The 21,874-nt window shown below is 41.5% G+C and overlaps 1 protein-coding gene across 1 annotated transcript in view; it reads right to left on the bottom strand.

The window, feature by feature from the left end:
• Positions 1 to 16,763, bottom strand: part of dab1a (DAB adaptor protein 1a) — a 283,501-nt gene extending 266,738 nt beyond the window's left edge. The window contains exon 1 of the mRNA XM_072439262.1: positions 16,447 to 16,763. The gene's annotated coding sequence lies outside the window, so the exon portion shown is untranslated. The remainder of the gene's footprint in view (positions 1 to 16,446) is intronic.
• Positions 16,764 to 21,874: the final 5,111 nt, after the last annotated feature.

Below are 21,874 nucleotides of genomic sequence, written 5' to 3'. Positions count from 1 at the left end.
ACCATGTTCGCAAACACACTGATAATCACGCTCCCATCCGCGCACATACATTTACCCACAAACTAATGCAGGCAGCCTGCACAGGGATTTTTACTATTGATTCAGTTACGTTTCTTTATTCAAATTCTGGCCTCTTGGAGCACTGTTCATTTTGCAGGCTGGCTCTCTTGCCATCCCACCTTTATATTGTGCCATTTGCCATTTCACAAAATCTCCTCTGTGTAACTTTCTCAAACAACGTTGTTGGTACTTTACCGTCCTGTCTTGACGTTCTCTGCCATGGTTCTCTTTCTGATTGCTCATTTGTCTGCTCTCAACCCCCCACCGGAGTCCTAGCCCCATTTCCTCCGTCGCACCCCTCCTCCTCTCCATCTCATCTCCAGTCTGTGCTAAGTCGGCCCGTTTAGAGCTCCCGTGCTGACAGTACCTTCTCAAATGTCATCAGCGTCAACAGTGAATCTCAATCATCTCGGACAGGAGAGGAGTGGGGGATCTTTGTCTATCGGGGGGTAGCGGCGGAAGAAGGGGATGCAAAGATAGCCCGCCGAATTAGATTACATTTTCTCTATGTCATTTCATTTCCCTCCCTCCCCCTCCCCCTTTTTCTCTGCACTATCTCAAAAAATCCTATTGTAGACATTAACTAAAAAGCGCTCCGGTGTCTTGCCTGGAGCACTGCTTGCGTCCAGGTGACATTTTGACAGAGTGGGCCCCGGGCTTGTTGTGCTAAGTTTTACCGCGGCGCTGACTACACAGATGGGATCTATAATTGTGTGGAGCTAGCCAGTTAGCTTCCACCGGAGACAGTCAGGAAGCAGGAGAGACACTTCTTAAGACGAGTGTCTGCTCAAAGGGCCATTGTCTGGTATTATAGCTGGAGGTGACGGGGCTATTAAAATGCATAGTCTGAGCACCTCAGTGTGTGTGTGTGTGTGTGTGTGTGTGTGTGTCTTTTGGCTATAATCCAGTCTCAAACCTGCATGCTGCCTCGCTACCTCCTCCTATTTCCTTGTGTCTCCGCAGAATAAATCTTTAATGGCGCTTTTTATTGTTGCTGATCAGCATTCAGTGCTGGCCATGTTTACGGAGCCCTCCACGCACGCACACACCTCAACTGTCCCTCCTTCTGACTTGATTGTGCCAATTTCAGTGCTGCTGCGACCAATCCCCCATTTTATCATATGCACAAATCACCATAAAACTCTGTACACTTGCTTTCCTATGGCTTGCAGCAGACTCAAAACACAGGTAGTCTCTGCTTTTTGTATTTTGATATTTTATCCAGGCGAGAGTCGATGTTCGGGAGCAGAGAGGTGGTTTTCTGCAAATGTAAATCCTGATTGGGGTCTTTCCTCCCTGGGCCAGGGAGGAGGGAAGTTTGTGCAAGCGACAAAGCACGGACAATGACCGGTGAGAGAGGAGCAATGATTGATGTGCACCCGGTGTGTCTGTATCCTTGTGTATGTGTGAAACTGCCTTCTTCTCAGAGGGAGTAGGGAATATGCCATACTGCGCGAAATACAAACTAAAGTAAAATGACCATCTTGGGTGCAGTACAAGCGACATAAAAATGATAACTTAAACAACAGTAAAAATGAACGTACAATGCCACATAGAAACACTAAAAAACTTTTAACCTTCAGGTCACAGCAAATCATCTGCCTCTTTGCATGTTGTGATTTTGCATATTAATTTGCATTCAAGGTACCAAACCAAACATATTTGAGTTTAGGAACAGCACAAATAATGTCCTGACTTATCACTGGTTGTGGTCTGATAACAGGCACAGTACATGAACTCTACAGTCAATGATTTAAAACAATGTCATTTAGTGGTGTGGTGGCAGATATAGATAATCCATAATGTCTAACCACAATGAAATAGACCATTGTCTTATTAAATTGCCTATTGTATTGCCTATAATGTACTGGAATAATAAACTATGACATTCAAAGTGAAGCTGTTGCAGTTGGCAGCTTAAGAAGACACAAATAATTTGCATTTGAGTAGGCTTGACGATTTGTGCTATCCATCATAACATTGTGACAACTGGAAATAGTCTCTCCTAGTTATGGTAACTGAGTGTGTAGAGTTTACTACAACAGCAACAATTGAATTGAAATACCTCAAGGATCATTTTGTGTGCAGTTTCATGTTCTCCCCATGTCTGGGTGGGGATCCTCAGGGTGCTCAAGCTTCTGCATCAACCAATAACATGCACAAAAGTCTAATCCTATTGTCCTTAATACACCTAGCTCAAGATTTGGAGATGGTTCCCTGACTGCGGTCACCCTCTGCTCCTGAAAGTTTGCCCCAGCGGCATTGGAGGACCGGTCAAACGCAGAGGACACATTTTCCCCACAGGGACAATAAAGTACATATAACTTCACCTGCCCTAATGTTATTTCTGGTTTATTAATTAACATTGGACATAAGAGTATGACATTTGGTGAGCCACAATGGGGACAATGTTATTTACACAGTGTTTTCATGTAGCACCGATGAAGAGTGAGTGTGTCCAGGTGTGTTTGTGCATGAGTTACATAAACACAGCGGCAGTTCAAACGGACCAAGAGGAGGCACAGAGGAGAGTCCTTGCTGCAGGGAACAGTTCTCAACAAAAGCTCTGTCCAGCACATCAACACAGGCCACCTCCCAGGGCAAAACACACATAAATATATAAAGCGCGTTATTGTGGGAGCACATACACTGGGCAGTAACTGACAGCAATACAAATGACTAATACTGTTGATACACTTAGAAGTAAAAGTGTCATAATAATCTGTAATACAACGATTTTCTGACTTACCCGACTACATCAAAGTATTTTGAAATGTGTATGCAAACCAATTACAGACTGGAAAAGACAAATAGGTACAAAAAACAGTGTGGTAGTAGTTGAAGTAGTAGAATTAGTAGAAGAGGTATTGATGAGGTGTGTAGGTCCTGTGATGTTTAAAAAAACCTAATGAAAACGGGTGTATCCATTGGTTCGCAGTTGCTTCAATGGCTCCAACAGTAAAACGATTAATTTCTGCTTTACTAATATCTCTTATTTTTGGCATTTCGTAAAACTGCTGACTTACTACTGACCTTTTCAAAGTCTTAAAATAGGCAAACTAACCAGTTCATGTCATCACGACACCTGCTCATGTGTAGGAAACTATGAACGTGCACCCCACTTATTGCAATGAATCTACTTTGTTTTGACTGCTATATTGTGAGACAGTCTACACATCATAACCCATGCACAATTCCTGGACTTTCGCCAGTCCCACCATCCTAACTGGGTCAATCCACCATCTATTCTACTGGGGGAAGAGGAAAGGCGCACGTTTTTGCTGAAAATGGAGGAAGCCAAGACCATAAAAAAGCTAGCTCACTGGGAACAACTCTACAACTGACGAATCTAGGACAAATGCTACGAGGAACGGAGGAGGCATCACAAGAGCATAGGAGACGGTGAAAGGATAAAAAGCCCGAGCGTAGCGAATGATCTGAGGGAACGAGGTTGAGAGGAGATGGCGGTGGAGAGGACAGTGCTTTCATTAGCGAGATTGATTAGATGAACGGAGAAGCTAACAGCCTCTCTGCTCTTTAGCTAAATGCCATCTCTGGGCCTATCAGCACCCACTCCAACAACAACAAAAAATAAGGACAAAGGCAAGAGGAGCAAGGCAACAAACATAAGACTGCTTTTATAATTATGCAGTCACTTTAATATGGCGTGTATACATCTGAAAAAATACAGAGGTAGAAGTACCAATTTTCAAACACTTATAAACTGTTGGATGAGCACAGACTGTTGTTGCTGTTGTTGTTGTTGTTGTTGTTGTTGTTGTTGTTGTTGTTGTTGTTGTTGTTGTTGTTTTCAGAGGGCTCGAGCCTCAAATTGAGGATTACTCAAACATACATGAATCAATCAAAATACAACTTTGAGAAAACTAATGATGAGGAACCACTGCTGTAACAAAGTGAATATGTCCCCTTTAATTCCATAGAAAGATGAGGTGTTTTTCATAATCAGTATCGGTCCTATAGGTCCATTCAGGGCACATTGATCTTGATGAGAGGATTAGCTTACTGTGGATGCTCTAAAATAATGGAAATATCAGAAGCATCAGATGGAAAAACTGCAAGTAGTTAGTTAGTTAGTAAGACCTGTATTAAAAAACTGTCATAATAACTGATGTATAGGGCATTTGACCTGACCCAGAGTCATGTGCACGATACTAATTTCGACTGACTCTAGAACATGTACTTGCATTTCCCCCCTTCTTTACCTCAGCAGAAGCAACTATATAGTGTAATGGTTATTGATGGGTTAAAAAGGCCGTGGTAAAAGTGAAACCTGCCCTCAATTTCCTCTGAATTATAATAAAAACGCTGTGAAAGCGCACACAGCCGCTAATGACATTCACCCATCCGGAGGGCTTCTTCCTAAAATGTTGCCTTTTACATGGAAACTTAACAAGTGTGAAATTAGAAAGGTTACAAAATCATCCACACAGACGCACGCGCTAATAAAATGTGTGTCCCGGCTCAGATGTAGGAGGGAGGGAGAGCGCGGGGTCCTAATTGAAAAAGACTCAGTGGTGCGTTCCTTCCAGGAGTTTGAGTGGAGACAGCACAATAAGGTAATTAAAAAGTGCAGTGCGATATGCCGGCTTTTATCTGCACACTGTCGCATGCTGACTGATAGACATTTTACATAAACAAATCATATTTCAAGGCTTATTAACTAGATGCCAGCATGTGTTCTTGTTTGGGTTCAGTTTGAGAGAGAAAAACAAAGAAGTAAAATGTCACTAAACCGCTGCGACTGTTTGGTGGCCCCTGCATAAGTATTCTTTAATAACACTCACTCACTACAGCGTCTCTATTCATTCCAAAAGATTAAAAAGCATTCATTGTCCGTCATGTGTCTACTCATGCCTTATCTTTTGGCGTGCTGTCTGACAAAACCGTACACCGGCTTCCTGCGGGCCTTTTTCACCCATTTTGATGTGACAGGAAGAAAATGCATTTTCACAGCTGGCTGCTACGAAATAAAATCCGAAAGTGGTATATAACGCTAATGGAAATGTAATTAGGATTAGGCAATATGTATTCTGGACCCTGTAGTGTTTCCCTGTTCAATTAAACCACTTCTTTAGTGTTCACAGTGAAAGGCAAACAAACAGTAACAGTGTATAGGATAAATAGCCCTACGTGTACTCAGAGTTACTTTGGGTGCTCAAGTGTTCTTAGACCTAATTATACAACATTGATGTTTATCTCGTTTTAGCTACTGATAAAGGGATAAGGACAATTGCAGCAAACAGAGCTGTTACAATGGAGTGGACAAGGCCGGGAATCGCCCGGCTAAATGGCCCGAAAGACAGAACAGTCCTATTTCATTTCAATTGTCAAATGTTGATAAAAGCATCATGTCGACCACAACAAAAGCCAGACAACTCACTTATGCAACTCACTTATGAAATGCTAACATTATACTGGCTGAGGCTATAGATTTTGTGTTCCCTCCATACATAGGTGTTAATGTTCCGTTTGTAAGCGACATTGAGGACTTAACCATTCAAACATATTTATTTTGAATTGTTTAATGTTATGGTAACTGTGCTAGATTCATTCATGCTGAAACCCATGAATAGGGCCCTTCAAGCTCACACCGTTCCTGTTAGAATAGAAATGTATTTATCTTACTAAAACTAAATTTGTCTTCAACACGGCATATTCAGACAAACACAACCACTCCAGACAACACACACCATAAAACCAACAATATAAAATCTGATAAAACTGTGCTACTTGTACTATTTAGAACAGTTATTGCAGTGGAATGAATTACTTTTTGTAGATGTTCCTACTGGGCAGTGTGTTTCTGTATCGTTTAACTTTCCCTGATGTCAACAGAGAGAAGGAGTGATGCCGGAGGCATCCTTGGTGAGGAGGGGGTCTTTCCTCAGCGCTGAACACCTGTGCAGTTCAGAGAGGAGATTCTGAGGCCAACAGGGCCAATGGGCCAAGCAGACACAGGCTGCAGTTTTGAAGCTACTTTTACCCATCTCGCTCTTGAGACTCCTTATGCCACTTAATAGTGTATGCTCACCTGCAGAATTCTAAGTATTAAATTCTACTGCCAATGGTCATGTCATTCCGCATAAGTGTGCACCATACACAATATAAGACACCAGTGTCTCCATAATAGCATTTCCTAGTAATTATCTGTATTTCCAGCAATATTTTACACGTGTGTGGCCCCTATTTTGCAGGACACAGTTAATTATGAACCAGGTTTGACTCAGAGGGCATCTCATGTGCCAGAAGGTAGACACTGTCGAGACCAGCACTCACCTTTCCTCTCTCCCGCAATCTTCTTCACTTGGGGGAGTGCACAGTTTGCTCTATTAAATCTGTAATGAGATGCAAATGAGATGCAAATCCCTCCCAGAAGAGCGGACTGCTAGAGGGAAGCTATATCTGATCTCAGTGCCGGAGAATACCATAGTCCCGCAGAACACGACGAGGAGAGAATGTGCCTATGAGTAAGAGAGGGAAAGGCCTGGCCATTGATTGCGGCGTAGAAAAATGTTTTTGATTTATCCTGGACACAGGAGCAGAATGGGACCTTCAGTATCAGTGCATAGCAGAAAAACGCAGGGTAGAAAAAATAATACCCTCAATCTGTCCCTAGTACAGCTTCAGATAGGAGGCAGAGAGAGAGAGAAAGAGAGGGAAGAGAAAGGAGAGAGGGGAGGAGGTGAGGCGAGGAGCAAATGTAAGGAAAAAGATGGAAAAAGGCATGGAGGGGGAGCGCTGGAGTGTGATGCAGCCATGCCTGTTGACAAGAGAAAAATACACCTTTCACAGAGAAATAAAGCCTCACCTCCCTCACTGCAGCATGGGCTCTGACAGAGACTCATCGGAGACTGCTTCTCCACTGCAGCAGCAACTCCACACACTTCAGGAGATTCAAACACGACTGGCACGGTGACATATTAACAAATACAAAAAACAATGGAGAATCTGAGGGGGAAACAGTCATAGGGAGGGAAAAGTAATGCAAGCCCAAGGCAAAGTCAAGAGGATAGATTGTACCCCATGTGTTAAACTGTACACGTTTAAAAAATAGCATGTGCACTTTATTTAGTTTAATTTAGTTTATTTACCATTTGCAGTAAAAACCACAATGGAAAGTGGGGGGTTTGCAAGTTTATAATGATCTTGTGAAATGTGTACATTTGGCTCAGAAAAAAGGTTAAGCGCTGGTGATTTGACCTCTTAGTCCCAATCAGACAGCCACTAAAAACTGTGATCTGCATTTTCTCCTACAACGCCTTGTTTTTCATATTTATTGGCCTAGTTTTGAACTGATATAGCTCTGACTCCTGCTATCTGGGTATAGGATTAGATCTGGAGTAGATTACAGTATTTAGGGGCATTTTGAGAAATGATCTAAAACACTGTATTCAGCCATAGGAACTCGCTCCAAGCCTGAATAAATGAATCACAAAACACACTGGACCAAAATACCAATTACAGCAAATACAGCATACGATGACTATCTGTCCTTCACCTGGTTGTACTGCACCAGGCCACTGTCTCCCAAGAGAATGTCCTACTTTCATTACTTCTCTCGTCTATAAAAACATGACAGGAAACAAACAAAAAAATTCTGTGCATAAAACATTTAGTTTTTACTGACTTTCTGTGTTGTACAATGTTGTGACCTATGGCTATCTCTCTTTGTGTGTGCTCTTGGGGGATATAAACTGGCAATCATATAGTGCTATCTAAATCTTTAACTGGGCTTAACTTCATCATGCTTATTCCACCATAATGCACAACTTGACCCAGTTTCAAGTGTTTTTTGAAGCGTTCATCCCGATACGTGATGATCAAGTTTGCAGTAGCAATTTAAAAGTATCGATACAAACTGACCGAGACAATGGCTTGTACTGACCGGAACAGAATTAACAACACTGTGAGCTTATGATCCTGGCATTTGCTTCTAATGTCTGATGTCTGTCCAACTGTTTTCCTCAGGGCCAGTTTAAACCAAGCTGTGGTTTACAGATAAGTCCTATACATTATTTGTCTATAGACCAAGGCCATACATTGGACATCAACAGCTATACATAAACATGCCAAGACCAATTCAGCAAAATGGTGGTTTGCATGGTGGTCTTTATATCATAGTAGTCCTCTAATTTTTGATATCCTCTATACAGCATTCCTTCTGTATTTTGTAACTATTTATTTGAATATTTGTTTTGCGATAGCATAAATATGTTGTGAATGCGCACCTGTATTTCAGCACTGGCCTACTTTCCAGATGATTTACTATTATGCATCTAATGTGCTGCATTTATAATGGCCTGCTGCGCTCGGACAAATGTTGATGTGCTCGGTATGTACGGCCCGTCGCCCGCTGTGCACTGAGCCGCGGCCCAGGTTAAGTGACTTTCTCAAGGGTACAGCTCTGGGTTTGGGGGGTGCAGACACAGGGACCACTAGATCAATCGCCTCCTGACCCAAACTCACAAAGAAACCATGAACATTCGGGCCAACCACTATTAGTTTAACAAAACTTCAGCATATAAATATTTTTTTCTATCAAAGTTTCTCAGGAAAGGCGTTATTTGCACCTTATAGCTTATAAATACAATGCAATAATACATTACATTACAATAGTTATGAGTAGTTATTGTAATGTTATGGGGAGATAATGAGGACGCCTATCCGCGCCATCAATCCTTCCCACCACCACAAATTATTCACACACAGCAGATTTGTACTCGGCAAGGTCTTGCCTAAAAACACAACAACAGTTTGCTCTAGAGCCTTTGCTGCCCCACTGTGGCTCCTGCTGTTCACAGCGGGCTCCCATCCAAGTACTAATCAACTTGCTTAGCTTCAGAGATCTGAGAGCTTGGACGTTAAAGGAAGTTATGGCCACATGTAGGATGCCAACCAATGGATAAAAAGAGAGCTGGAATTATTGGTCAGAATTAAGGCAAACAAGGATAGAGAGGAGCAGAGGACTACGGAAGAGTTGCCAAAAGAAAAGGTCTACCAGGAGAAGGAAAATCAGAGGATAAAGAGAGCTGGAGTCACCCAAAGAAAATGCCTGTTTCAGGAAAGAATGAAGCTGGAAATTAAGGCATACCAAGAGAGAGTAGCAGAGAAATGCAGAGGATAGGCCAAGGAGAAAGTCTCCAGAAAGAGAGGAGGAGTAGCAAGACAAACAAAATTCCTGGTTGGAAGTAAGAAAAGGCCCAGAGAAAAGAGAAGTGACAAAAAAATAAGGCCTGTGAAGAGATAAAAGAGCAGGACATTAATGCAGAGTCTTACCAACAGAACGAGTTGTAATGGCACACCAAAGAACAAACCACTCATAAGGAGAGGACTGACATTTTTAGCAGAAAAAGCAGAAGAAAGAAAGAAAGAAAGGCTGGCTCCTACAGAAAGATGAGTTGTTTAAGAAGCTTGAGGCCACACACAAGGTTTTTGGATGAAGGTTCTAAGCTGAGCACATGAGTCTGCACAGTCCAGTCTGGCTCGGACTGTGCAAATGTGAGCCCTGTTTACGTAACATTGGACTGTATTCATTGTTCTATCATTTATAATTTGTGTTATTTATTCCCACGAAGGTTGTTTTAGTATGATTATCTCGTCCATAAGGTGATAGTAATAGTGTGTGTGTATATATATATATATATATATATATATATATATATATACACACACTTGCAGTTTAAATCTGATGTAAAACTAAACCTGGACTAGAACAGAACCAAACCAAGTCACTTGATACTTGTTGCCTTATTATGTGTTGCTAATAGTGCAATGATGAATAGAAAATTGCAGAATCAGAATCAGAAAGGGTTTGAAGCCATTGTCAATGAACAAAATTCACAAATAGGAACTTGTCTTGGTGATTCAGTGCAACATGGTACAGATGGACAGTAGCCTCCTGCCTGAGGGGAGTGGCCTCCTGCCTGAGGGGAGTGGCCTCCTGCCTGAGGGGAGTGGCTCAAATAGTCCATGTCCAGATGAGAAGGGTTGGCTGTGATCCAACCTGTTCGTCCCAGAGTCCAGGAGTTCTGGAGACGTACAGGTCCTGATCACCTTCTCAGCGCACAATGCGCTGTAGTCTCTGTACATCCTCTGCGGGGCCTTCTTGATGAGGGAGCTGATGGTGGGCTCCCACTTGAGGTCCTGGGTGATGGTGGAGCTGAGAAAGAGGAGGGAGTCCATTGTGGTGATGGGGGAGTCTGGGAGTCTGAACATTTGTCTTTTTTTATTCAATTGGTGTCATAATGTTGTGGCTGTTTAGTGATGTATATAATGAACAGTTCATAAGCAGAAAAAAAACTTTATAGATTTTATATTAAAGATGGCATTAATCTTATAGGTTATTCTGTTGGACCTTCCACACCTCCAGCTCTTCATCTTAGTTTTAATTAAAAGTATTACCATGCTAGAAGAGGGAGGTCTGCAGGGTCCACTTTGTCACTTGGCCGATCACAGACCCCCCTTTCTCACTTTCTCTTTCTCTCTCTCTGGTCCGAGGGGAGTTGCCTGGGCCCTCGGTCCTCTTTCTGCTTGAGTGAGCCTCTCTCAGACACCTGCTCTTCATTAACCACTACAGGAAAAGGTGACCACTTCAATCAGCATAGTGAGGCAGGAAATGAGCTGGATGGGCGAGAAAAGAGGGGTCCGCCACAGAGTGTCCCTGGAAGAGGCTAATGTTTGGCGACGTGCCCAGACACGGTGTTGTGTCCCTCACCTTGGCTTAAGTGAAAATCCTTCCAGGAGCATGTGTTTCCTTGCTCCTTCCACTCGACATCTCTTAACAGTAATGCAATCTGCCTTATCAATATGTTATGGATCAGGGACTTTATTATTGATCCATCAGCTCAGCCAGATTGTTACCTCTGGCACAATCCCTGGACTGCTCTTCCTTACCTCCACCTTATGACCCTACTGCCTATTTCAGCAGGATAAAGTTTACTTATACATTGAATAAGACCCATTCACAGAATAATTTGTATATTATCCATAACATACTGTAGGAGTAATATTTGTTGTCCTTTCTTTATTTGCATGTAGTTTCATCTTTTCTTCTTGATGAATAAACCAGTCATAGCTTTATACACACCTGTGTTACTGCAGAGTATAGTTTTCAGCCAGAGAAGTGCTCAGAGTTCAGGCTAGAACATTGCAACTGTAGCAGTCTGCAGCCTATAGGTTATGCAATATAGATCAGTCTCCACAAAAACAAGAAAAAGTCAGAAAAGTGTGCACAGATCAGCCAAAATATTATGACCACTGACAAGAGGACTCGGAATTATAATTTCACCTATCTTCATGAACTTATTCTGGTTGGTGAAGATATTTTAGGGCATCAAGTAATAAGTTAAATTTGGTTAAAAAATAAATTAAAGAAATTCATGCATAAAGATTTGAGCCATTTTTAGGTCAAAACACCTGAGCCTGAGCATCTTAAGTCCAGCAACCCTTCTCTTCCTAATCTACAATAATGTATGGGGGGATATGCAATCATTAAAGCTATGCTAAATTGACGTTGATGAGCTTTTAACATTGTTGCAATGATGTTTCCTCATCATTAGTTTTTTCAAAGTTGTATTTTGATTTGTTCATTCATGTTTGAGTAGTCCTGTATTGTCCTGCAATCCAAAACATGCATAATACATCAAATCGTCCAGTTATGGTCCTGACCATGTCTAGCACAAGATCTGGAGATGGGTGACCGTTCACTGTACGCTCCCGTTTTCACCTACACCGATCCTCGCCCACATCCTTGTACTTAGTTACATTTTTGTGAAATATCAAGGCTCCAAGTGATAAATGGACCCCCTGCCCCTGATGACCCCTGACGGACCACCTACCCTCACTGATGGACCCCCTGCAGTTCGACAATATGACAATGTGTTGCCACTATCATTTCTGTAGGTTTGATCAAGATGTCCATGGAAACATTTCTATTAATAACATGCTTTAAATCAATATTGTGGTTTATAATGAGCAAAATGTAACATGCTGATCTACTTATGTTGAAGTTCAATTCTAATTCCTGTAATAATTTATGGTGAGCCAATAAATGCCTTGAATGAGGTTCGATGTTCATTTGCATATCTTCCAGGCAAATGTGATATGTAATGATACAGTATATCGCCCACCTCTACAATACATAATTTACAGGTGGTCAGAATGTTATGGCTAATCACTCCAATACAAAATAATGGATAGGCAATACGCCTATCCATTAAAGCCGTATTGCCTGAACTGTAGATTTCACCTCTCCTCAGGAGAAAGTTCATCGACACGACCAAACAGCCTCACGCTCCATCACAGTAATTGATGTCCAGGTTTGTGCTGTGCTGCATATCACTTTCAGTCCTCTGGATGCCGCACGTAAAAACAGTGACTGTGCACTTTGGGGCTCGCATTATTTCTAAACTTATCTTTAGCCCAAACTTTTGTGCCACTGAGACAGGCTGTTAGTGTTTACTATAGACTGGCACAATAACAGTTAGTCAACTGAGGACTCCAGACTGCAGTTTCACAATGTACATGACCTAAAAGCTTTCTGTGGTTTACAGAAAAGGGAAAAAATTAAGTCTGCAGCAAATGTTCCTATCCACTGAATCCTGTTGACAAGTATACATTTTCATTTCTCTATTCCAGTACTGTAAAATGGGTTTGAAGTTTAATTTAGACACCCAAAAAGATCCATTTAATATAATGGAGTGATGTGTTAAAAAATACATAAACTCCATAGGAGCAAATGGAAGTGAGCACTCCAGCCGCAGACACAACAGTGACTGTGGAGAAAATGTGATTACTTCAAGTCTCTCTCTCAGGGCAACACCAAGTTATTACAGTCTTATTATTACCAAACTAATATCTTTCTCACCCTCCGTTACTTACAAAGCACTTCATACAATGCAAGTCAAGTCAGGTCAAATAAAACAGTATCACACATAAATAAGGTAAGGTAAAATAAGGTAGCTTGTAAAGAGTAGATATTAAAACGATTAGATATATTCAAACACATACTTTCTGAGGGGCGAATGAGAATAAACCTGTCCTGGAGTGGAGAGGCGGCCCATTGACCAGATTAGATTCCACCGCTTCCCTGACCAATTTAAGCATCAATCTGCAGCACCAGATCCTGATTGGCTGTGACCTTGGCCTATCACAGCGCAGCGTCTGGGAACGCTTATTCAGTGGCTCTTAATCAGACCTGGAAGATAGGGACAATATGATGGCATTAGTGAGACTTTATCTGCCTGTATCTCTGTGTTAGCGTCTTCCTCCTTGTTCCCCAATGCTGCAGGGACAAACAATGTCACTAAAGCTCAAATCTGTGCTTACTTAACCTTACCTTTGCATACACTGATCTTATTCAGCCAAAACCCATTCAAATCGGCTGTGATTTCACTGCTGATAGGGACATTTAAAAACACCAGAATAACAGATTTGTGCATATAATTTGACACCCCAAAAACTGACATTTAAGATGTTATTTAACTGAACTGTTCCACAGTATTGCAAGAAAATGGCTTGTGTCTTTCTTTTTTTAATATATATATATATAACATATGTAATACCAAACATGATGCAGGGAGTGAGATAACTACTTAACTATAGGCAAGATATCCATAGAAGAAAATAAACGTCACTGCGCAATAAGTAGCAGTCCCATTTTGTCTGTCAAATGAGGCAATTTTCACATTAAGTCCAAAGGTAATTCTTTCCATTTTACGAATGCCAATTATCATGTCGGCCCAGTCTTTGATTGCTGGTTCAGTTTGTGCCATCCAGTTTTTTGTAATGGAAATAGCCGTCTTCCCTCCGGCCAAAAGTTTCCTCCAAAGATATTCATTTAATGTGTCCATGGCAGGAGTTTTGAGGCCCAAATACCTTAATGTACAATTTATATCTTAACCCTAAGTGCCAATTTAATGTTACACAAGAAAAAAATATATAATTTGGCACATTTGGCAAGTCAACAAAACGTTCTATGATTAACAAGGTATATCAATTAAATTTGCTGTGATTTCAATATCGGTACGTTGTATGAACCATAGTAGTCCAGTCATTTTGGCCCCATTCTATACATAAATATCCCAGCGTCCCAAAGCTCGTGCCAATGATGCAGATTCCTGTTCTATGCCAGGCCGGTGTGACTGATGAGCCTGTGGTGTGATAGAGATAAATGAGGCTTCATTACAGCCATGATGGTAGCAGGAGGCAGCGCCGGCCCTTTTATTTTCTTTATTCCACATTATACTGTTTAAAGCCCAACTGTAGAAACGACAGGCCAGGCATCGATGAAATATGTGCATTTCTATGACGGGCACTGCAGAGTTTACACAAACACACTATGGCCATGTTTAAAGAAATATGTGCATTTATATTGCTCATTCACACGCACAGAGAAGCTCTCCAGACCAAACTCAATCCATACAGCGACATCCACCAGCTCCAAAGATAATGGAATTCTCTGTCAGCATCCATCAAGGAAAAGCTTTTATTCCTACGTGGATAACACACAGATAGGAGCTCACACATGTAGTACCTTCCTCTGCCCCGTGTTAGCAAACCAGGGCTACACAGATTTAAAGACGGTTACACATGAATGTCTCAATATTTGTTTGTATCCCAATAACGATATTCAGACGATATAATGTCAATCCAACAGAAATGTGTCAAAACATGTCTTTAAACAAATTCGCTGAGGTTTAACTATCAGACAAATGTGAAATGTCCGTAAAATGAATCACAAAAGTGCAGAAATATAACCTCATACCGTTAGTTGAAAGTTTTTTATTTTTAATTAAACTGTTTTTGTAGCAGTTTTAGAATAAATGTACTCTCTATAAAAAGTTTGCATATCTTCAAAGCAACATTCAACACATTGCATCACTATAATTAATACAAATATAATTAAAACAAGACAATTCTATGGCAATAATTGACAATAATACAATAGTAAATACATTTATTTGCCTAGTATCCATGTCAGTTTGAGACAAAGCTTAGGAGGAGATCAAAAAAGGATCTACTCCACACCAGTGCAGCATGTAATAAATGTAAATAACACATAAAAGCATGTTGTTTAGGTGCATTTGGCCTATTAGATGATAAAATGATTTGTACAGTCATGAATACAAAAAGCCTGTGTTCCGCTGTGCCACTGACAGCGGAGCATGTGAGGACAATGTAATTGGATTTCTCAGCTCTTGGTCTAACAGATGATATTGCGTTGTACTGTGGAGAGTACAAACTTATGAGCATTGCCACGGCACCTGTACACATTCAGATTACTCCAAACAACGAAAATCCACCACAACAAACAACCAGTTATTACAACTGCCTCTAAAACAGTGGAAGTCCTGGTTATTTCCAAACACAGCAATAACACCGCTCATATTCAGTTCATACCAGGGCCAATATTCACAGTCAATAGTCTGTGCTGTAGTGAGACTGAGGCAGGAGTAGAATTTTAACAACCACAGGCTCGGCGTCTATGGGTTGCTGAGTCACGAACTGTCCGGGATGAATTAACCCGGTGGGCTTCATTCTGAGGTTAGGGATATGTAGAAGCTCATCATGATGGACACCACACACTGAGAAGCAAACATGAAATCAATATAAAGACACACATCCTTCGGGTGCTTGAAAGAATCCAATATTTGATTTTGTTTTAGTGCAAAATTAGTTAGCGGGAACATTCCGGGCATTTGCGAGTCACACGATCTGCCAAAAATCTAGCCTGTGCAGTTAAAACAAATGTGATAGGCAGAGGAAACGTGTTAAAGACTCAAGGCCAGGAAGAGCTTGTATTGACTCCTGTTGTTGGTTTAGTCACACTGTTGGACGAGCGTGATGTACAAGTGAAAAACAATGACACCATGGATCCATTTACAGTATGATATAATAGATTACAGATGTCCCCACTCATTCCACTGACAGCTCACCTACACACACACACACACACACACACACACTCAAACCCATAAAAAACTGATGCTCCTCAAGGCTGAAGAGGCTGCAGCCTTGAGGCATCGCTCAGCCCACAGTGATTGATATTCGGATTCCAGCGCCAAACAGAGAAACACACAAACACTTCTATCATTTCATGCAGCTACTTTTAAGTTCATCCGTCACACTTTTCCTTTATCAGCATCTCTCTATCTGGCCTCCGTCAGGATGTATCCATCTAAAATGTGTCCTACTAAACTATATCTCTGGCTCATCATCTCTTTCTGTTACAGCTCAAACTATGAGCTGTATACTATATGAATTCACTAGTCAGAAGAATATCATAAGCACACCGTGTCATCTGTAGATCATTGAGAAAGTCCCACAGTGGTCCTCACAGTAACTCCTGAGTGAGAGAGTGCTGACACACACCTGATGGCTCCTGTGTCCCGCTGTGTCTCTGCGTTTTCCACAGAGGCTCGAAGGTCACTGCCGGCTCTTCCTCTTCCTCTCCTGGTCCCTCTTCCTCTCCTGTGCGCCGGGTTGTGAAGATGAGAGAATCCGTGCCCGGGCAGGAAATCCTCCGCTGCTGCCAGACACTTCAAAGTGCAGAGGGAGCAGAGCGCTGCTGGCTGACTAAGCGCTGGGCGAGGAGGAGGGAGGCTAACGTGGCTAGGCTAGGGTCTGCAGCAGCCACAGACTCACACAGTGGAGACTCAGAGATGCTAGCTCAACGCTCACCGCAGCAGAGCACGAGTCAGCAACCAGATCCCCTCCTCCTCCTGCTCTCTAACTCTGCTCGTCTCTACCTCTCCTCAGTTACCACATTATACCTTATCGCACAGCATGAGTCAACAACACTCAGCACTCACTTAGAGCATCACAGACTTAAACTTCTTCATCCAAATAATGCAAAGGGCACAGGGAAATCTTGAAAGGGAAAAGCCATAATATATTCATGAATAAATAAGTACATGAATATACCAATAACTAGTTGCACACTTAAATGAAAAATCATCGATCGTTCAATAATTTATTCACGTAAATATGATGGAGTCTTACAAATACTGTAGATTTAAAATGGTGTGCTTCTTCATATTTGCACATTTCGTAGTGGAGCTTGCTTGAATGGAAACCCTGCTCCTTGTGTTATTTTAGGCATTTATCCTCTCTAAACGTAATGCTTTGACAAAGACAGCCCCGTTCAGCCCGCCCTAACACACGGATTAGACTCTGCATAAGAGAGAGGAGAGAAATCACTGCAAAGGTAACAGTAAGAAGGGGAACGAGAAGAGCGCCACTCACTGGGAAGAAGACAACAAAGTGATTTTCAGAGCTTGTCTACATAATTTGTTGCGTCACAACCAGAGAGAGAGAAAGAAAGAAAGAGAGACATGCACTGACAGATTAGTGTGTGTTTTGTAAAATATCTTTATAATATATTTAAATAGTCCTCAGCTCTTCTCCCTGTGTAATTCTTTACTCTCTGACTTCTCTTCTCTGAACAAGGGCATTCAGTCCATCACCACTGAAAAAAATGTCATCTCCATCTCCACTCATGGCTGTTGCTATGGCCACGGCAATAAACCTCACAGAGCTACACTCTGCACTAAATGAGCCCGTTCAGATGTAGGCTCAAGTCCTCCCCATTCAAATATATGTTAAAAACAACATGAAGGTCTCAAAGTACTCTGACAAGTAGGATGTGCCATCAGACGAGGTGTGAATATGAAAAGTGCTCCGATTGTTTTAGTGCTCAAACTTATGACATGCTTTGTTAATTACAGTGTCAAAATAAATAAAGAAAAAGCAAGAAATTGAGAAGATGTTTTTTTCTATAATACAAAAATACTTAATTCTAATTGCAGTTCATACTTTTTAAGTAAATTGGCTACTTTATCACCTATAAAGATGAATCTAATTACTCACTATGTTCCACCTCTGCACATTTGAACTGCAGTCCACCACAAAATGGCTTGTTTATCTATTGGGGGCTTCAGCATTATTAAATTGAGGAAATTGATTGGTTGTGAATCTGTTTTGAGTGATATCCTGCAGATGAACTTCTCATAAAAAGCCATTTGAAGCTTATATTGAGGCCGCTGAGAATGGTCAGGGGGCCGACTGATGAGCTAACAGTGAATATAGCTATATTTTAATCCTGATTGGCCCTTCAGATACTGTTCAGTCTGCTGCTGCTGCTGTCACATGCTCATTAAGACCATCAGAGCATGTCATTGACATACACACGTATGTTCACCAAACCATATCATTAAATAGATTTAATTATATGACTTTTGTGGCTGTGAATGAAAACATGAAGTGCAAGGTGCGTCCAACTTTCAAACAAATGACTCTCGTCCCCACTTTTCTAATTAGTGCAGAGAGAGAGAGAGAGAGAGAGAGAGCGGAAAAGATTGGTATTAACCTGGGCTTAGTGCACAGTGTGTCTCAATGTGCATGTTCTCTTTCAAGTAATTATATTTCCAGGCTGCGCTGCACAGACAGGGCCAGGCCTATGTGTGTATATTGCATTGGGCTTATCAGACGTGTCCAATCCGGAGGCAGATCAGATCCAACTGTAAAAGCTCATTAATTACGGGTGGTAGCTGTGCGACTGAGAAATATGGAGAGGCAAAGGGCTGAGGGTAGAAGAGACAGAAAATCAGGGGCGCTATAGAGGAAGTCTTGCTTCAGGAATTTGACCTTGGATTGAGTGTTTTGCAGATGGTTAAGTAACATTTATCACATATCTGTAAAAAGCTGAGAGGATGGTGAGAAGACAAATTTGTCCTGAATGATAGAAAGAATGAATACTCAATTAAATTCATTGTACGCGGCCAGTTTAAGAATATTTTATAAATACTTTAAATATATAAAGATTTGGATTGTCAACAGAAGCTGGTGAATAGTGGGTCATCATAGACCATTCAACATATGAGTGAACCGATTCAATATTATTCACTATTCAAGTATCAATACTATCGATACTAGTTATTCTAGGCAAGGCAAGGCAAGGCAAGTTTATTTGTAGAGCACATTTCATACACAAGGCAATTCAAAGTGCTTCACAGCAGGAAAAATGCATTCAAATCACAAAGAAATTACAGAAATACAATAAAATTAACTAAATTAAAAATTATCAATCCAACTGATTTTCTAAACTAATAAAATCACAAACAAAAGAGAAGAGTGCAAAGAAAAAATCCTTTTAGTCATATGCGCAGCTAAACAAAACAGTTTTTAGCTTAGATTTGAACATTGTCAGAGTAGAAGCCTGTCTCACATCTTCAGGAAGACTGTTCCAGATTTTAGCTGCATAAAACTGAAACGCAGATTCCCCATGTTTTGTCCTGACTCTGGGCACCAGCAGGAGGCCGGTCCCTGAGGTCCTCAGAGTCCGAGATGGTTCATATGGCACTAACATATCCAAGATGTACTTTGGTGCTAGGCCATGGAGAGACTTGTACACAAGCAGAGCTGCTTTAAAGTCTATTCTCTGAGCCACAGGGAGCCAGTGCAGAGACCTGAGAACAGGACTAATGTGATCATACTTCCTGGTTCTAGTCAGGACCCGAGCAGCAGCGTTCTGGATGTACTGCAGCTGTTTTACAGCTCGTTTGGAGAGACCAGTGAGCAGGCCGTTACAGTAGTCTAATCTACTGGAGACAAACGCGTGGATAAGTCTCTCTAAATCTGGTTTTGACACTATATTTTTGATTTTGGCAATGTTTTTTAGATGGTAAAAAGCTGCTGATGTTATTGATTTGACGTGGCTATTAAAGTTCAAGTCTGAGTCCATTATTACCCCCAGATTTCTAATTTGGTTTGTAGGTTTTAGAGCGAGACTCTGGAGGTGACCGCTAACACTTTCTCTTTGTTTCTGTGGGCCAAAAACGATTATTTCAGTCTTGTCTGAGTTCAGCTGGAGAAAGTTGTTTTGCATCCACAAACTGATCTGTTGGATGCAGTGACAGAGTGAATCTACTGGTCCATAGTCACCTGCCGATAGTGAAACATAGATCTGAGTGTCGTCTGCATAATTGTGATAGGACACATTTTCACTGCGTATCAACTGACCCAACGGCAGCATGTAGAGGTTGAACAGAAGGGGACCCAGGACTGACCCTTGGGGCACTCCACAGGTCAGGGTCATGTGGTCTGAGACACAGCTACCAATTTCAACAAAGTACTTCCTGTCTTCCAGATAGGACCTTAACCAGTTTAGGGCAGTGCCAGTGATGCCCACCCAGTCCTCTAGTCTCTGTAAGAGGATCCCATGATCGACAGTGTCAAAAGCAGCACTCAGATCTAACAGAATTAAGACTGAGGCTTTGCCCGTGTCAGTGTTCAGGCGGATGTCATTTGTCACCTTGACAAGAGCAGTCTCAGTGCTGTGATGAGGTCTAAAACCTGACTGAAAAACATCAAATGAGTTGTTTATTAAGAGGAAATCTGTGAGCTGTTGGTAAACAACCTTTTCAAGGACTTTGCCCCAAAATGGCAGATTAGAGATGGGCCGGTAATGACTCAGTACTGCGGCATCAAGACTGCTCTTCTTTAGGAGAGGCTTTATGACCGCAGTTTTCAAAGACATTGGGAATGTTCCAGATTGAAGCGACATGTTAACTATGTGAGTGAGTGGTGCTAACAAACTGTTCAGCACAGACTTTAGAAATTTGGTGGGTAACACATCAAGGCAGCATGTAGATGAACTCAGACTGGTGATGATCTCATGGACAGTTTTGTCAGTTACTGGTGCAAAGTGAGTCAGCTCTAAGTGTCTTGGTGGTTTTAGGGTAATTCTTTGCATTGTGGGATTTATAGCATTTTTAATGCCCTGAACTTTGTCATTAAAGAATAATGCAAACTCATTACACTTGGATGTGGAAATGAGTTCTAACGGCAGCTGAGCTGGAGGGTTTGTTAATCTGTTTACTGTGGCAAACAGGACACGCGAGTTGTTACTGCAGCTTCCAATTATTTCAGAAAAATATCTTTCCCTAGTTCTACATAAGATTAGGTTGTACATATTCAGCTTTTCTTTGTAAATCTCTTTTTGAACCTGGAGCTTTGACTTGCGCCATTTCCGTTCGGCCCTGCGGCACTCCCTTTTCTGTGCCCTGACCGAATCATCATTTCTCCACGGCGCCTTCTGCTTATTTTTAACCATTTTAGCCTTTATAGGGGCGATGGTGTCCAGAACATTCAAAACACTAGATGTAACAGAGTTCAACAAATCATTTACATTAGAACATGAGACATTTTCGAAGTTTATCATTTCCATAAACAGTGCACCTGTGCCATCACTTATGTGTCTCCTCTGAACAACTGCAGGACCAACCGGAGGTTTGGGAGAAAAAGACAGGTCAAAGAAGACACAGAAATGATCAGACAGAGCAACATCGATCACATTAACATTTGAAATATTTACCCCCTTTGTAATTATGAGATCTAGAGTGTGTCCTTTGCTGTGGGTGGGGCCTCTCACATGCTGAGTAAGACTGAAGGTTTCAAGGACAGCATCAAGTTCTTTAGCGTTTCTGTCACAAATATTATCAACATGCACATTGAAATCACCTGTAATGACCAAACCATCAAAGTCTGTGCATATGACTGAAAGCATCTCAGTAAAATCATCAATAAAACTTTGGCAGTGCTGGGGAGGCTTGTATAAAACAATGAAGAGAATGGATGGAGACCGTTTTAGCTCCATTTTAAAGGATACATACTCAAATGATGAAAACACCCCAAAAGACAACCTGCGGGTAATTATTTCATCTCTAAAGACAGCACAGACTCCACCCCCTTTTTTGTTTTCTCGTGTTTCAGATTCAAACTTAAAGTTGGGTGG

Source organism: Eucyclogobius newberryi, unplaced genomic scaffold (assembly GCF_026437365.1).
Source record: "Eucyclogobius newberryi isolate DKJ021-1_F unplaced genomic scaffold, fEucNew1.0.hap1 SCAF_9, whole genome shotgun sequence".
NCBI classification, from domain to species: domain Eukaryota; kingdom Metazoa; phylum Chordata; class Actinopteri; order Gobiiformes; family Gobiidae; genus Eucyclogobius; species Eucyclogobius newberryi.
This window is presented reverse-complemented; position numbering and strand designations above follow the sequence as displayed.